Here is a 15992-nt window from a genome sequence, read left to right as displayed (position 1 = left end):
TTTGCAGCTGACCCTTCTTTGGGGTCAATCCTGCGTTCTTTTCTATCAACTTTTTTCCTTTTGAGTCGTAGGAGTGTGTGTCCCTCCAGCTAGGAATGTTCATCAGCTCCAGGTGGGGGGAGAGAGAGGTTTGATCCCAACAAGCTACACTGAGGCAAAAACTACCTGGGCCTTCCATCCACTAGGGCTGCACATGGTGTTGGCTGCTCAAGTTAGTGACCTTGGTGTAAAAAGACAGTTATAGTTGTAGTGCAGCTGCAGCTGCAGCCCAGGTGCAGTGGTTGGCATTAGCTTTCCCTTTGACCTGCCCTAAACTCCATCACTTTTCCTAGTCTAAACAAACCCTGAGCATTACGGTTATACTGTTCCCCCATTTCAAAGCAATTGTTAGTCATCAACAAATTGTTTCGTTCCCAGTTGCTCTGATGTTGCTTCAGGTTGTGCTGGAGAACAAATTGTTACTACCACTTTTCTCACTTAAAATATATTGAACTATAACAAAGAGATGGAACTGGGAGAGATAGCTCAGTGGTTTGAGCATTGGCCTGCTAAACCTAGGGTTGCGAGTTCAGCCTTTGAAGGGACGATTTGGGGCAAAAATCTGGGGATTGGTCCTGCTTTGAGCAGGGGGGTTGAATTCAATGACCTCTTGAGGTCCCTTCTAACCCTGATATTCTATGAACAGGGCAGGGATAGGGGAAAATGTCACTTCACCCTCTCTAACAACAGAAGAAGCTAGGGTAAGTCAGAGGGCTTCCCTATCACCATCCAAACCATTCAGTTGGGAAGGTCAATATATTTTCTAAAGGGCTGTGAAGAAGATTCCTGGTAAATGACTTGGAACTAAGGTTAGGGGGTTGTTACAGGAGTGGGTGGGTGAGATTCTGTGGCCTGCATTGTGCAGGAGGTCAGACTAGATGATCATAATGGTCCCTTCTGACCTTAAACTCTATGAGACTATAAGATACCCATGCATTTGGCCCCCAAAGCAGTTGTGGCCCAGGCCCTGCAGGAGGTTGCTCGTGAAGAGATCTCCTTCCTAATCAGGTGCGGGTTGCCTGTTATTTGGGAAATGCAATTCCCATCTAGGTAGGGAAGGGAAAATGGAAGTGATGTTTCTGTTCAGTCACCCCTGGGCGATGCTGCAAATATGTAGAAAATGAAATCCGTGTTGAATGTGATATAGCTGCAGAAAGAGACCTATTTTCCATAGATACCTGACATTTGGTGTTTTACAAGGATTCTAAGCCACACCTGAATTTAGTCCAAATTTAAATCTGTGCCACCAGATTAAAGAAATAAAGGGCATATTTGGGGGAGGGGAGGAGTTATACTTCACTATTGCTACTGATCTTTTATGTGCTTGGTGAAGAATTCTACACCAGAGAAGTATAACATTACTCCAAGAAAAGTCAAAGGTTTGACAAGGACTCAGGTAGAAATCGCATGTACTAGTGGTTGATTTTTCGCCCCAGTGATGGAAGCTATGGTGACCTGTGGCCCAGGTAAACTATTTTTAGAATGCTGCTCCCTAGTTAAGTGGCATTGGTCTCACTCCTAAAGGATGCCATTATTAAATTGGGAACAACTGTCTTTTACCATTTGGATCCAAAGTTTCATGAAGCACAGAGAGAAACATCTGATTGCTTCAGAGCCAATCCATGCCTATGGGTCCCAATCTGGCTGCCTTGTTGTACAAGAAGCAGTTCCATGCTGGGCAAATTATGGTAGCTAATGAGGGAATGTATCAGATACCAAGTTCAGACTGCAGGATACATGAATGCTGAGTCCTGACTCTGTGGTTTGGTCTCTTAGTTTTGCTATTAAGTCTTATGCATTTGTATCACTTCTCCACCTGTTGCTACTCTGAAAGATTAGAAAATGTGATAATAGAACACAGGTGTTTTTTCTCATGATGCAGCCTTCCCACGTAGCGTGAGAGCCCTTCCACCTACACTTATGGGCGAAATGAACTCACATAAATGGAAGGCTCCTAGGTTATTGTAGAATGTGACTTCACACAAAACTCAATGGTGGATATGTTTATTAATATTAAACTGCCCTATAGGTTTATATTTTGTAATCTTTGAATAAGTTGTTACCAGTGACAATGAAATTAAACATGAAGTTAATTAGTGTAAAGTAAGAGGCTGATTATGTGATAACTTTCAGTGTTACTATATAATTCAGGTTTTCTTCTAGTTCTCTCCCGCCCCTCCTACTATATTGGAAATGGTGGCTAATCCTGAAAAGTAAAACCTCACTCCAAAGGAATTAGAGCGGGGAACATGTGGGAGAAATAGCATGTATGAAAATAGAGCCCCAGTGTAGACTGTAATTATTTCTCTTTCAAATGGAATTTACTTTGATAAACTTTAAAATAAATATTCTGTGAAGAGGAAAATTGCTTGAGTCAAGATGTGTAACCTTCTACCGAGTTAGAGGGTAACAGCCACAGAGTCCCCAATTTGCTTGTTTGCTAAACAAAGACACATCGGGCGGAGAGGTCAGAATTTAAAATGGTGATGGATGCAGGATGATTGATTTTGCAACCAGTTATTTTTATGGGTGCTGAGACCGTTTTCCTTTTGAGGAGGCAGCTGTTAGAGCCCAGCTGCTTAACCCTCAGGCCTGGCCATGGAAACCTCCCGTAACTGGCCTTTGTTTCTTTCACATTTGATACCTTTGGGGTTCACACGTCCACACTGCATGCGGTTTACGGCAGCAGATACTTTGAGAAAACTGCCGGGCTCAGTCGGGCTGTTCCAAACTGACGTTGGCCCAAACTCTGCCTCACTTCATCTAGAGTGGGACATGTCTGTATCGAAGGATTGGTTCACACCTGATTTGCCCAGACACCTCGCAGGAGGTGTGGTAAGATGGGGTAAGCTGGAATCTACAACGATAAAGTAAAAGGTAAGGGTGGGAGTCCTTCAGCTTTCAGCTCAACAAGCGTGTTCTGTTCATTCTGTCTGAAGCATCTGGCACTGGTCACTCTCAGGCAGCACACTGGGCTAGATGGCCCATTGGTTTGACCTAGTATGACCTGTCTTGTGTTCTTATGTAAGTCATCTAAGGGAGACTGACTTCCAGGATCCCAGGACTGATCCTCTGGGGAATGAAGCACAACAGTGACAGGCTGTGCAGCCTGCACTAGTCTCCTGTACCTGAAAAGCCTGCTAGCCCGAAGTGCTGGGCCAGCTATGCCAGTACCTGGTTCCTCAACTGCAGCTACAGGTCCTGCTCCATGTGACTCCAAAGCCAAAGAGCTGCAGAGATCCAACCCCTCATAATCTTTGCCATTTATTTTCCTTTTTCTATTATTAGTGATGCAATAGTGAAATCTAAGGAGAAAACTAATTCACTTTGAGGCTGTGGGCTAAATATAAGCAATAATTTGGTTTCGGTATTGAAATGTTCAGCTCTCCAAATCTGGGATGCACTGCCTGGGTGACAACCTCTGATTGGGGTTTTGGTACCACTAAATATGCACCTGCCTCCTTGGGTTGCTGTTCTAGGATTTATAAGGGTTGATTTTCTGCTGTATTCTTCTGATGGTTTGACTAAATTGATGACTTGATTCCAACGCAATATCCTAGTTAACTCGTTGATTTACTGATTTGACCTGAACTTTATCACTGTATTGTTTAACCCTTCATTAGCTAGTCGTTTAGCCTTAGTGATGTATGTTCTTGGTTGTATTTGTTCATGTTAATAAAACATGAAACTGGGATACTGAGTCATTTCTTTCAATAAGCAACAAGGGCTGGAACTGTGGAGAATGTGAACGGAGATCAGACATTGGACGTCTGAGCCTTATCAGATTCATCTAAATTAACACTGTGTTTCCCAAAGGGGAGCAATGGAGGGGCATCTATCTTAGCTCCAGCTGCGGCCGGGTGGGGAGGGAGAGCTCAGACCATCACAAGGAAAATAAGCTCCCCTACCCAGGCTTTCAGGAATTTGGGGAGGGTGCAGTGTGTCTGAGTGAGGAGAGATCAGTGAGGTGGGGCTGATCTGAGTAGGGGTCAGGGGTCTTGCTCTGCAGCCACTCTCATGGCCCTGCCCAATCCTTACCCCAGTCTGATTTGCCCAGGGGTTGGGCCTTGTCAGGCCAAGATGGGGTTGGAGCTCTGGTTGGAAGGGCTGTAAAAGGTAGTGAACAGTTTGTAGATTTCAGCCAGCAGGGTGTTGGTAGAGTAAATGTGTGTGTGTTAAAGGGACGCTGCTGACAGAGGACAGGATGAAGGTGGTGCAGGCAACTGTAACTGCGTCTCCTGCTTTTCAGAAGTTTGAGTTTTGCGGCTGCAGAGGTTCTGCAAGGGGCTGATATTGCTCCAGCCAATCTTAACTCTGCATTAAGGAAGGGTTTGCCCTTTAATGATTAATTCTCCTCAGTACTAACTGGGCTCTGAGGCTGACCCCAAGCTAAATGCTTAGAAAGAAAACAATGAAAATATCAACTGTCCATGACTCGTTTAAAACAAATCCTGTCCCTCCTGTCTGCACTGGCAATGATGAGATAAACCAAGCCAAGTGATTCATTGCCTCGGGAGAAGTTTAACCACTTCCATTCTCTGTATCTTTACTGTAACGGAAAGGAACAAGAAAAGCAAATGGAGTTCACAGAGAAAAAGTGGCAGATTTCTTTTCTCTCCAAAGCTCTGAGAGCAAACCCTGTTCTCCACATGACCCTCTTCTTTATATTTAACTCCTCCCCATTGGGCTGGATTACTGCTAGTAGCACATCCTCGCTCTGCTTCCTTCAGCATCTCAGTGTGATTACGATTAGATGAGTAATGTCCGTCCTTTCCCCTTCAACCTGCAAAGGAAACTTCTGCTTCACCACACCAGCTAACAAGAAGTCATGAAAGCAGTTTCCTTGGGAATTCCAGTCCTTGTATTACCACCAAAAACACTAGGCTGAGAAATGAGTGGTTCTTTAAAATCAATGTCTTCAACTACGGCCTGGTCTACACTAGGTGGGGGGGGGTGTCGATCTAAGGTACGCAACTTCAGCTACGTGAATAGCGTAGCTGAAGTCGAAGTACCTTAGCTAGAATTACTTACCCGTCCTCACGGCGCGGGATCGACATCCACGGCTCCCCCGTCGACTCCGCTACCGCCACTCACTCTGGTGGAGTTCCGGAGTCGACGGGAGCGTGTTCGGGGTTCAATATCGCATCTAGATGAGACGCGATATATCGAACTCCGAGAAATCGATTGCTACCCGCCAATCTGGTGGGGAGTGAAGACACCCTAAGAGGCTATATTCTGATCTCACAAGACCAGCCGCCCACCCAGGTCAATATATAACTTAGATATTTCCCCAAAATCACATTGATGCCAATCCTTCAGTATCTAAATTCTAAAGGTTTATTTATAAAAAGAAAGAAAGAAAGAAAGAAAGAAAGAAAGAAAGAAAGAAAGAAAGAAAGAAAGGTGAGAATTAAAATTGGTTAAAGGAATCAAATACAATAATTGCAAAGTTCTTGGTTCAGGCTTATAGCAGTGATAGAATAAACTGCTGGCTTGATAAGTCTTTGGGTGCTTCCAAGTCACTGGAAGTTCCTCTCCCTTGGTTAGATGCTCCCATTAGTATAAGTCAGGGGTGTCCAAACTACGGCCCGCGGGCCAACTGCGGCCCGCGGGTCAGTTTTTATTGGCCCGCAGCAAATTCTGAAAATATAATTGAATATGGCCCGCACATGGCGCTTGAGCTCAACTCTGTTGCACTTCTCAGTTTCAACACTAGATGGAGCCAGTCACAGAAAAGGTGCTTCTCCACTAAACAACATTAAGCAAAGAAGAATAGTTACCACGAGTCACCAGAAATGGCAGCACCGAAGAAACGCAAGATAGCAAGTGAGTGTAGAACAGGGGTGGGCAAACTATGGCCTGCAGGCCACATCCGACCCGCCGGACCGTCCTGCTGAGCCCCCGAGCTTCTAGCCCGAGACGCTCGCCCAAGGCCCCTCCCACACTGTTCCCCCTCGCCCACAGCCTCAGCTCGCTCGCTCGCTCCACTGCCGGAGCCGGCACAAGGCTCTGCTGTGAGCTCCTTGGGCAGTGCAGCTGCAGAGCCCGGCCTGACCCAGTGCTCTGAGCTGCGCGGTGGCGGTGGTGGCATGTCCCGGCTCCAGCCGGGTGGCGCGGCTGTAACACTGCCAGCCACTGGTGCTCCAGGCAGCACGGTAAGGAGGCAGGGAGCAGGGTGGGTTGGATAGAGGGCAGGAGAGTCCGGGGTGGTGGTCTGGGGGCGGGGGTGTGGATAGGGGTTGGGGAGAACAGGGGGTTGAATGGGGGCAGGGGTCCCGGGGGATAGTCAGAAAGGAGGGGGGTTGGATGGGGTGGCAGGGGGCAGTGAGGGGCAGGGGTTCTGGGGGCAGTCGGGGACAGGGAGAAGGGGTGGGTGGATGGGGCAGGGGTTTTAAACAGAGACTGGGAATGGTTGGGTCATTGCACTAATTGAATCTATTTCTCCACGTTAAGTATCCTCACACCTTCTGTGGGTCATCTTGATTATCACTTCAAAGGTTTTTTTCTCCTGCTGATGATTGCTCATCTCAGTTGATTGGCCGCTTAGAGTTGGTATGGCTACTTCCACCTTTTCACGGTCTCTGTATGTATAAATATCTTCTTTCTGTGTTCCATTCTATGCATCCGCTGAAGTGAGCTGTTAGCCAGTGAGTGGCCCATCGAACGGACACTTAATTCACAATGGACCATGGGAGGCACCCATCTACACTGAACGGACTTTTCTGTGAATGTTCTATCTGACGTATCCTGCAAAGTATCCATCCTGCAATGACTGAGCAAAATGGGGCATGGACAGGGACTTGCCCATGTGACTCCAAGCTCCCATCTTTCACCTGTGATTTTCCACTAGCTGTACTGAGGACTTTGAAACAATGGGTTTCCCTTCATATGGCAGAAGTTAAAAGAGGCCCTGGAAACATCTCCACTGTGCCTCTAGCCTGCTCCAGCCTCTTTCCTACTCAAACATCTGGACTATGGACTTATACCAGGGGCGGGCAAACTTTTTTGGCCTGAGGGCCGCATCGGGTTTCGTAAATTGTATGGAGGGCCGGTTAGGGGAGGGGGTCATGGCCCAGCCCCCACCTCCTATCTACCACCCCCCCCCCGCCCGGACGCCAGCCCCCACCAACAGCCCCAATCCCAGATGGTCCCTCTGGGACCCCTGCCCCATCCACACACACCTGCTCCCTGTCCCCTGACTGCCCCTGGGCCCCTGCCGCCCCATCCAACCCCTCCTCTCATTCCTGACGGCCCTCCCGGGACCCCTGCCCCATCCACCCACCCCTTCTCCCTGTCCCCGACTGCCCCCAGAACCCCTCTAGCAAGAGGCCCATGGCCCGGGGCCGGCTGCTCTCCAGCTCAGATGCCCCCTTGCGGCTCCTGCATCGGGATCCTCCTGGGAACGGCAGCCCTGGGCTGGGTGAGCTCCAGGGACCGCCCGGAGGAGCCGGTGTGAGGGATCCAGGGTGGAGCTTTCCCCTCAGAGCTGCTGCCTGGGTGCCCCCTTCCCAGGGGGCTGGAAAAGCCAAGGGCTCCGCCTGCCCCCTTTGCGGGCACTGAAGAGACCAGGGGCGCTGGCAGGCTGTGGGGTTGGGGCAGCATCACGCAGCCCTGCTGCCCAGGAGGGGCGGAACCCTCTGGCCAGAGGTGCCCCGGCCCCAGAGCGGGACATGGGGGGCGCTGCTCGGGGCACAGAGGGGCGGTTTGGCACCATGATGTGAAGGGGCCTGGAGAGCTGCAGGCATCAGGAGACGAGGCCGGGAGATGGCCCAGGGTTGGGGGGGGGGCGCTGCCCTGACACGATGGCACCGCACGTCAAGGCCCTGCACTAAGTGGGGAGGTGACGGGGCTGCAGGCCGCCATCGCTCAGTTTCTCCTCCCAGCTGGCGGGGAGCTGGAGAACTGAGTCTCAGTCCCTGAGGGGGCTGGCGGGGGAGATCAGACCGCACAGGTGTTGCGGTGGCACCAGCACAGGGGGGCACTGCCCCCCCCCCCCAGGGCTGCGTTTAGAGTCCGAGCCCACGGGGCTCAGGTCCGTCACCTCCCAGTGATCGTGCCGGAGTCTGGCCTGGGGGCTCAGCTTCTCCTGCTGCAAGGAAACCGCGCTCAGGTGCTTCCTTATGCCAGGTAGACGGGACGCCCCCAACGCCACCCCCAGCGGTGACTGCAACCTGCATGTGCCACCCGTGGGCGCCAGGTTTGTCTCATTTTTGGTGGTGTCCAGAAGGGATCCAAGCAGAGCTGACCCGTCCATAGGACAGATCAGCAACCGCCTGGGCCCCATGCTTTGGGGGATGTGGGGTCCAGGGCAGTTAGTGGGGCTGGCACAGGAAGCAGCGGCGACCAGCACCTGGCCCAGCGCCCCACTCGGCATTGCTTGGGGAGGAGGCAAAAGACAGAACGAGATGGGGCAGGGGCTTGGGGAAGGGGTGGAATGGGGGCTGGGAGGGGCAAAGCAGGGGCCAGGTTGCTTGCTGCTGCTGGTGCCAGCCCCTGCTAGCCCCCAGGCCACCCTGGACCCACTGTCATTGTGTCCATAGGACCAATAGGGGCAACCGCCCGCCCCACACTTCAGGGAGACATGGGGTCCAGGGTGGCCTGGGGGCTAACGGGGCCTGGCACCATTTTTGGGGACTGAATGGGAAACCAACTTTCACCAATATCCACTGCTTAGGTCCTGATCCAGTGAATCACATAAGTATGTCTGTGGGGCCATTGAAGTCAATGGGCCAACTCGTGTTTTGACACACTTTGCTGGCGCCAAGTTTAGGGTCTGATTTTTCTAAGCCTAAGAACCAACTTTTAAGACGTTATTTGTGAAACCTGGGGATGACTCTGGGGAGTGGACTTGGTACCCAAATGTTTGACGACGTTAGTTATAAATACTCTGGTGCGTCTTCAACAACACCCTCAGCTAGGTGGCGAGGTGTGACGAAGTGGGACTGTTCTTAATGTTTCCTCTGAATACTGTGGGGCCTCAGTTTCTGGCCAACACTCTGTGTCCTGGCAACTAATGGCCGGGGCCCTTCCCCCTGCCAGGGGATGCTAAGGTGGGGGAGAACAAAGAGGTCAGGTGACCTCCTGGCCTGGGAAAGGAGCTGAACAGAGGAGGAGGAGCTGGAGGGGGTTGCAGTTGGGAGCTGGCTGGGAATGAGGAGTGAGGGCAGACGTGGGGGTCTGGCTCACTGCCCCCCAGAATGGACCCGGCCGAGGGGTCCCGTTCGCTGTACCTACAAGCTCTGTTTTAGACCCTGTTCCTGTCATCGAATAAACCTCTGTGTTACTGGCTGGCTGAGAGTCATGTCTGACTGCAAAGTGGGGGTGCAGGACCCTGTGGCCCCCCCAGGACCCCGCCTGGGTGGACTCACTGTGGGAAGCGCACGGAGGGGCAGAGGATGCTGAATGCTCCAAGGAGAGACCCAGGAGGTGAAGCCGTGGGAGCTTCTTGCCCTGCAGACAGTCTGCTCCAAGGGAGAGGAGGCTCCCCAAAGTCCTGCCTGGCTTGGTGGGGAGCAGTTCCAGAGCATCGCCCGGGGACTCCATGCAGGGCCGCCCAGAGGGGGGGGCAAGAGGGGCAATTTGCCTCAGGCCCCGCAACCCACGGGGCCCCACCAGAGTTTTTCAGGGGCCCTGGGCAGGGTCCGTTACTCGCTCCGGGGTGCCCGGCAAACTCTTGCGGGGCCGGGCGCAGGAGCTTCTGCTGCTCCCGGTCTTCGCCGGCGGGGGGTACTTCCCCACCCGGGCGGAACGACCCCCCCCTGGCGAATTACCGCCGAAGACGGAGCGGACCCGCCGCTGAACTGCAGCCCGGTCTTGGTGGTAATTGGCGGCGGGGCCTTCCCTTCCGGGACCCGCGCGGAAGTGCCCGAAGACCAGCGGCGGGGCCCCCGCCGCAGAATTACCGCCAAGACCGGGCTGCGCCGCAGCGGGTCCCCCTTCGGCGGTAATTCGGTGGCGGGGGGGCCCCGCCGCGGGTCTTCGGGGCACTTCCGTGGCAGGTCCCGGAACGGAAGGGCCCCCCGCCGCTGAAGACCCCGGGCCCCCGGAATCCTCTGGGCGGCCTTGACTCCATGACATGAGTTACAGGGGCCCGTGTGGGCTCAAACAGCCTCTTGCAAATGCCGTTTGTTCACGCCATGCCGGGGTTGATTCCCTCCAGTTTTGCAAACAGGGCTGGGCGCGTAACTCTGTGGACGGGTCCCACAGGGCTGGAGCTTTGTCTGGGTCCTGCCCGGTCCCGCTCTAGCTCAAACCCCAACAGCCGAGCTCAGTGATGGCGCAGTGGGTTTGTCTTTCTTTTCCAGAACCCAGCAATCGGGAAATCCAGGCCGATGGCCCATCCTGCATCAGCAGGGGAGAGGGCGCAGCTGCCCAGAGCAGCCCATGGAGCAATGCCCACCAGGAGGGCCTTGCATCCAGGTTTTATTCACCCTCCTTGCGCCCAGAGTGCCGGGGAGGGCAGATTGGTTAAACACAGGTGGGCTTCAAGAAACCACCCACACTTCACAATGCCAGCGTGCTGAGCTGGTTACGGGGTAGCACCATGCCAGTCCTCTGCCAGGGCAGCACCTTCTGGGCCACTGGGGTTAAATCCCCCCCACACAGCAGCAAACAATCAGTCCTCACTGCACCCGGGACAGCAGCCTGGAGCCAAGGGCAGTGCCCAGTGGGGGTTTCTCTTTTTCCTCTTCCTGGGGTGAGTGGGGACCTGGGGGTGTTTCTAGCAGGGCAGCTGGAACTGAATTGGGGAACCAGCTTTTAATAACAGGCAGCTCAAGTTCAGACTCATTTTGTTACAATTTTCTTTACAATGTAAAATAATTCAAAAGTAAATGGGCAGGAATGATTGGAACTCTTTTCTCCCAGGCATAGAAAGAAACGGCTTTTGGGCTTTTCATGATACGGGAGTCAGGTTCATTCACTGTTCGAAGCCAGTTGTGTTTCATTTCTCAGGTTCTGCTGCCGTCGTGTGGCCATTTCCTTCCTCCTTTCTGTCCCTGTGAAATGATGATGGTGATGGACACTTGGCTTGATATCCCAGTGTGCCCTGGACATCTACAGGCTGCATTAGCCAATCCAACCATTCGGCACTTGCAGATGGGCACCTCTGTATTGTGCCTGAGACTTGTACAGCTATGAGAGGCTGGTAGATGCTGATATTTTCCCCTCTTTTTAACCAGCACTAATACCAGGCCAGGCCAGGGCTGGGAAGAGAGAGAGAGCAGGTTTCTCTTGTGTCTGTCTCGCTTTTTCTTCACTAGCTTCACCTCTGCACCAACTTGTGTTTTTCCTGTGTGAGCCTGGCTAGCTTAATTGGCAGAGTATCTGTTTTTTTTAAACTGAGGGTCCCGGGTTCAAGTCCCTTGTCAGGTGATACACTTCTCACCGTGATTGTAAAAATCTGAGTTTCTGGAGTCTTCTTTGGGGTGTTGCTCTTTCTCCTTGGGATTTTGCCTTTCCTAAGAAGGGCCTTTGTGTGGGGGGGATTGAAGGAGCAACTCCTTGACATCCCCTCTGTCCTTGCAGGCTGGAGGAATAAAGTCCTCTGGGCATAGAGCATGTTCCTCCCCTGCACACACACACACACAGACAAACACACAGAATATCCCTAAGGAATTAGAATCACCTGCTGTCTCCCCCTGTCCTGCTGGATCCTCAAATGAAGATGCTCTTCAGCCCAAACCCATGTCCCCTCTGCTCCCAGTGCCCTCAAACACAACTCTCAGTCCCTCCTATACTCACTGCTCCTCACTCCCAGTCAGAGCCTGCTCCTCTTCACCCTTCTCCTCTGTCCCAACCCACAGCCCCTCCTAGTCCCAGTGCCCCTCAAACCCAACCCACAGCCCCCTTCTCCTCATGCTGCCCTCAATCCCCACCCACAGCTCCCTCCTTCCCTCCAGCAGCAGGTGCTTCAGACCCTCAGGAAGATTTTCTTGCAAGGTTTCGTGTATGAGTCTGCATGTGGATTTTACAGTATGTTGGAAATAGCTTGGGTTGCTTGCCGAAATGATCACTTTTGGCTGGTGTTGGATTCCCAGTCTCCTTGTTATTGGGGCAGGAGAAACAAAGAGTTGTTATCCTTGATGTGTGAATCAAGGACTCAACCCTGGGTGTAAACTAAATGAGCTTCCCACAGATTCTGGCAGCCACAATGAGCATTTGGTGCGAGCCCAGACCTGTCCCTGTCCCAGATCCTGGGGTCATCTGCGAGGGCTTGGACCACTGACCTATCAGCCCTTAACTCCCAAACTTTCAGTAACTCTATTATCAGTGCCAGTGAGTGTAATTTAAACCACAAGAAAAACCACAGTGGGCTAGACCAAAGATCCATCTAGCTCTGTATTTTGTCTTCTGACAGTAGCCAATACCAGGTGTTCTAAAAGTATCTCAACAAGTCACCACTGGGAGTTGAACCCAGGACAAAACAAGTACAAAACAGGTACTTTAACCAGCTAAACTATGGTGCCTGACTGTGGCTAAAGTACAGTGTCTGCTCACACCTGACTCCCTGCATTTCCACCTAGGCTGACAAGCTTTACTTGTGTTTGGATTCTGCAAAGCAGAGGAGCAGGTGACATTTTCCTTGCAAGCTGTCTCTATGTGTGAATCTTTGGCCAGGTCTGCACTACAAAGTTATTTCAGCAGAATTATATTGCTCAGGTGTGTGAAAACACACTATGCTCCCTCGATCAGCAGCTTGTGGCTTTGTACACACTGCAATGCCACGTCTGGCAACAAAACTGCCCTGTTTTGGTGACAAAATAAAACCACCTAGACGAGAAGCCTACAGCTTTTTCCAGCAAACTTACAGTGGCTGAGTGTAAGTGTAGACACTGCTGTTCATTATATCACCATAACTGGCCTCTGCCAGTATCCCACAATGCCCGCTGTGAACTCACCTGCCCTGCATTCCTGCTACAGAGCCATGGGCCCCTCCCCTTTCATCGCTCTGGGAAGTTCTGACAGCTGAGTCTGCTGCTCTGCTCCGGCAGCCAGGAGCAAATCACTGCTGTGGATGCTGCTCTCTCCGCCCTGCGAACACAGAGCAGGGTGGCGGGAACTTCCTTACAGTGGGGGTGGGCGCCACCAGCATCCGAACTGTGACACCCCTTCCCTTGAGGAGGCTCTTACCTTCTAAACAGGGACGGCTGGTCTCTAGTAAAATCACTAAAAGGGAAGGAGAAAACTAGAAAGAGGTTCCTCCTGGCGCTCACGTCCGTGAACCCCAATACTCCCTCAGTCCTCAAAGAGAGACCTGGAGAGGGAGACTTGCTGAAGCAAAGCCACAGGGTCTCTGAGGTTTCCCTGGCCCCTCGCCCCTGTCCTGCCTGGCTGATGTCAGCATCTCTCTGTGAGGTCACCACCTCCCCACCTTTGACCAATAGTCTGAGGTGCTGCAAAAGGCCTTTGTGATGTCACTGCCACACCCCTCCCTTGCTGGGCTAATGTCCTGCCCCTGGCCAGGCACTTTGGAGGTTTAAGCTACTCCTTGTGGATCACCCCACTCAAGGAGCATTCGTTCTAGGAAGCAAACCGGCTAGACAGTAAAACATGAGACGCTGCTCCCAATGCTACACTCAGTTTTTCAGAAATTAGTCAGCTTTATGGCCAGAAGAAGCCATTAGAGCATCTAATCTGACCCCCTGCATATCACAGGCCTCTTGTACGACACAATAGCTACTTTTGGGGCAAACACATTCCAGAAAGGCATCTAGTCTTCATTAAATGACATGAGGAGATGGAGAATCCACCACTTTCCTTGGTAGCTTGTTCCTGTGGTGAAACATCCTCGCTGTTGAATATTTGTGCCTTAGTTGTAATATGAATTTGTCTCTTTTCACCTTCCATCCATTAGGTCTTGTTATGCCTTTCTCTGCTAGATTAAAGAGCCTTTTAATAGCCAATCTTTTCTCTCCATTAAGGTCCTTCAACACTTCAATGAAGTCACCTTTCAATCTTCTTTTGATAAGCTAAACGCATTGAGCTCGTTCAATAGCTCACTAGAAGGCATTTTTCTCCAGCCCTCAGAACATTTGGCAGCTCTTTCTGCCCCAGTTCCAATTTCACAACATCTTTTCAAATGAGGACACCAAAACTGGAGGCAGTATTCCAGTATCAGTCTCACTGATGCCATGTCACCTCCTGTGATGTTATTGACATAATCTGTAACTGTGTAGATCACCATTGTGACCACTGTTCTATATTTGCAGACAATATTGTAGAAAGGTTGTCGTGTAAGGGGTCTATGGAGAGGTTCTGATTGGCTGATTATAATGATGCTATCTCTAGATGTGTATCATTTTGAAATTGATGTTATGAATATTAGCTCTATGCTGCCCGTATTTCAAACTTGTGCTATGCTTCCGGGGAACACCCCAGCCAGACAAGTTGGTGTCAGTTCTGCCTAGCCTGCTTGATGGCCAGTTAAGGACCATCAGCTACACAATCGACCCATTGAGAGACGGCAGATACCGCTGGAGGGACTTTGCTACAAAATGAAGCTCTATGCAAGGAACTGAATGACCCATCCCAGCTATGGATGTACTCCAGAGACTTGATTTGGACCTGCAGAATTTGCGGTGGAAGCTGTGTGGCTCTGTTCACGATGACCGAGAAACGGCGCAAAATGGTTAGTTGAAAGAGTAGATAGAAAGAGGAGAGGACACTTGAAGTGGATTCAACATACCAGGAGACAGGCGGTGCACCGTGCTGAACCGTATGCTGGCAGCATGGCGTCTGCCGTAGCTTTCACGGAGGGAGGAGTGAGTGACGGCACATACCCAGAAACACCTGTGAGAATATTTTTGCCCCAACATGCACTGGGAGCTTAACCCACAATTCCAATGGGTGGCAGAGACTGCAGGAACTGTGGGATAGCAACCACAGTGCTACACTCCACCTCTCGATGCTAGCCTCGGTACTGTGGACGCACTCCCCCGAATTCACGTGCTTTAGTGGGGACACATAACATTGAATGGATGAACTCAATTCAGGAAATTTGAATAAAATAACTGTGGGCACTTTGGCGGGTCCCAGAGTGGAAGGACCCCCCACCACTGAATTGCTGATATTTTCTGTCTTATTCTCTATCCTTTTCTTAATGATTCTCAAGAGTCTCTTTGCTTTTTTGACCGTCGTTGCACACTGAGTGGATGTTCTCAGAGAACTATCCGCAGTGACTCCAAAATCCCTCTTGAGTGGCAACAGCTATTTTTGGCCTCGTCATTTTATATGTATAGTTGGGATTATATTTTCCAATGTGCATCACTTTGCATTTATCAACAAATCTGCCATTTTGTTGCCCTTTCACCCAGTTTTGTGAGCTCTTTTTGTAACTCTTTGCAGGCTGCTTTGGACTTAACTTTCCTGAGTAGTTTTGGATCATCTGCAAATTTAGCCACCTCGTTGTTTACCCCTTTTTCCAGATCATTTATGGATATGTTGAATAGCACTTGTCCCAGACCCCCTGGGGGGCACCGCTATTGACCTCTCTGCATTTTGAAAACTCACCATTTATTCCCACCTTGTAACCAGTTATTTACCAATGAGAGGACCTTCCCTCTCATCCCATGGGAGTGTAATAGAGCAGAACAGGGCTTACTTGGGAGGGGGAGTGAATTGAGAATATATCGGGGGGTTGTGCACATTTACTGTCCTGGTGAAAAAGTGTGTCTGATACTCAGTCTCTGCTGCTCCTGCCGGCTGTGACTGCTGAGGACATTTTCCTTCTCTACTCCAGGGTCTCTCCTCTGCTGATTCTCAGCAAGTCAGGCCGCTCTGCAGACTATGGCAGAGCAGTTTGGTAATAGGCTGCAGGACTCACCACGTAAGAATGTAGCTGCTGTAGCACCTTGACTGTCCATGGGCCAAATCCTGCAGCCCTGGATAACCTCCCACTGCTGGTGATGGGAACTGAGCCTTTGTAACTAGCTGCTGGTACCTGCGGTCTCAGC

The sequence above is a fragment of the Mauremys reevesii genome, linkage group 17 (assembly GCF_016161935.1).
Source record: "Mauremys reevesii isolate NIE-2019 linkage group 17, ASM1616193v1, whole genome shotgun sequence".
Lineage (NCBI taxonomy): Eukaryota > Metazoa > Chordata > Testudines > Geoemydidae > Mauremys > Mauremys reevesii.
Note: the sequence above shows the minus strand (reverse complement) of the source record.